This window comes from Sinocyclocheilus anshuiensis, unplaced genomic scaffold (genome assembly GCF_001515605.1).
Source record: "Sinocyclocheilus anshuiensis isolate Anshui unplaced genomic scaffold, SAMN03320099.WGS_v1.1 scaffold436, whole genome shotgun sequence".
NCBI lineage: Eukaryota > Metazoa > Chordata > Actinopteri > Cypriniformes > Cyprinidae > Sinocyclocheilus > Sinocyclocheilus anshuiensis.
In genome coordinates, this window is record NW_015560618.1 from 18,237 (window position 1) to 21,041 (window position 2,805).

Consider the following 2,805-nt stretch of genomic DNA (forward strand, 5'->3'; position numbering starts at 1 on the left):
CGAGCAGAGAAAAGGTACTCTAATAAAACGTACAAATAAAGATAAGTTTAGATGTTTAATTACTGTTTGGAGCATTGGGATCGCTAGACGAGGGCTTAATATGCTAATTTTTGTAAAAACCTCAAATTTGACCAAAATCTGCAGTTTTTTATTTTTGCCTGTAGCTCAAAATTAGCCTGTGCGCATTCCAACTCATTTTGCAAGCACGCGTCACATATTAATAATTTAATATTATTAGGTAAAACACCAACAATTCCTAATGATTTAAACAAAAACAAGAAAAAAATGGACCCATTTTATATTGTGTATAATAACATTTAATTAATAATTTAATATAATGTACATATTTTGTACATGCATGTTTTCGTATTGTACATATATTTAAAAAAATGCATGCAATTACATTAATTGCTTTATTTTGATAGTCCACTTTAGACATTCTACTAACTATGAGTAACTTTGCAACTACATGTCAAGTACTAGTCATTAGAGTATCAATAGACTGTCTGCTTAATCTCAATATATTTTGATAGTCCTCCAACAGATATTCTGACATAATTGGAAGTATAATAGTATAATAATCTGAAGTAATTTAGCAAGAACTTTTCAATTTATTCTTCTAACCGTAACCTAACAGTCTGCTAATACTCTGAGAGTTAGTTGACATGTAGTTGCAAAATTACTAACCTTAATGTTGTTTTGACATTTGGACATGAGGACACCTAACACCAATATCTAATGGCCTGCTTGGCCATCTCATGTTTATAACAGTAATCTTGGGGGGTAGACTCGTTTAAAATTATGTAATCATCAGGTTTTAGCCAGGTTACTGTCAAACAGAGCACATCTAAGTTATGATCTGTGATCATATCATTTACAAATAGTGCTTTCGTAGCAAGGGATCTGATATTCAATAAGCCAAGCTTTATCAGTTTTTTATCCATATTACAACTGTTTTTTATTTGTTGAACATCAATTAAATTGTTACTCTTAAATTGGTTTTGGACGTTTTTTGTATTTTCTAGTTCGGGGAACAGACACAATCTCTATAGTGTGATATCTAGGTGAAAGAGTTTCTATGTGCTGAGAATTAACTGATCAGGTTTTAGCCAGGTTACTGTCAAACAGAGCACATCTAAGTTATGATCTGTGATCATATCATTTACAAATAGTGCTTTCGTAGCAAGGGATCTGATATTCAATAAGCCAAGCTTTATCAGTTTTTTATCCATATTACAACTGTTTTTTATTTGTTGAACATCAATTAAATTGTTACTCTTAAATTGGTTTTGGACGTTTTTTGTATTTTCTAGTTCGGGGAACAGACACAGTCTCTATATTGTGATATCTAGGTGAAAGAGTCACTATGTGCTGAGAATTAACTGATTTCTATGAAGTGAGGCAAAGTGACGTTAATACAAAGTCCCTGTAACCAGAGTTTGAATTGAGTTAGGGGTGTTGAGACAAAGCTTCCCCATGGAATTTTCTGTCTTTTCACTGTTCACTAAATGTTTTTTTTGTTTTTTTTTACAAAACATATGCTGGGGGCCATGAAATGCTGTGATAAAACTGCTGGTGGTGGCAGGGAACACTTTTTAAAAATATATGAATTAATTAATTAATAAATAAATGAATGAATGAATGAAGTTACTTGCTTTGTTCCTGAATGAATAAATCAAATGATTCAGTGACTCACTTATTAGGACAGTAGGTGGCAGGTTTAGTAAGTAAAATATAAATAATTATTTAACTAAAAAATCTTATGAAAATCTTATAACTTATTTTTGCAATAGTAATTGCAGTGTAAATGCATTCATGTCACCTCTGAGCTGCATTAAGCAGTCTGTGTAAATATACCTCCACGCCACGGAGGTATATTAATGCAAGCAAACAATGCTTGTAACTCAAACATTGTGAGATGGAATGTTTTCACTTGCAATTTCAGCACACAGTAAGCTAGCAATCTTTAAGCAATGTTGCATTGTAACGTCAGTATCCACTTACATTATTATTATTATTAGAGGATGTAATTCACTCATTACCAAAACTCCATGTTTGACATTCAAATTTTTAACATCAAAATTATATCCACACATCTTCCAAACAAATATTTATTATGATTTAATATTCAATATTATATAACAAAAACTGAGGAAAATATTTTCTGGTGCAAGGCTTACACATTACCTTAAATTACGAGGACCAAAGTTTTATTTAAAAGGTCAGCATTAGGGCAGTGACTATAAAGAATAAAAATATGACAAATTAGCAAGAGTATTCTTCCAGTGGCACTGTAATTCTCTAACCCTGCCTCTGTAATTGGTCTCACTAAGGTCACATATCTCTACTCGCACTGAAAAACTAATGAACCAAAATTCCAAGGTGTAAAGTTGAATTTTTCGCTGTAAGAGTTGTCAAAGGTTCTGGCTCCATCTGAAACCCAGAGTTCTTTTCAGAGAGATAACAAGATTCCTCTCCAGCACATGGCCGAGGGTCATCTTTGTAATTAGACTGGATTATTTTAGCCCTTTGTTACAAACTACTCCATATAAGGTAGTTAGTCACTGGAGTCTGCATATGCAGCTTTGTGTTTCATTATCACATCAATAGATTTACATTCTTCAGTTTACTCTGCTTTGTTGTCTTTCTTAAGTGGGCTGCGTATGTGTATGTGTATGTGTATGTATGTGTATGTGTATGTGTATGTGTATGTGTATGTATATATGTGTGTATATGTATGTGTGTATATGTATGTGTGTATATGTATGTGTGTATGTGTGTATGTATGTGTGTATGTGTGTATGT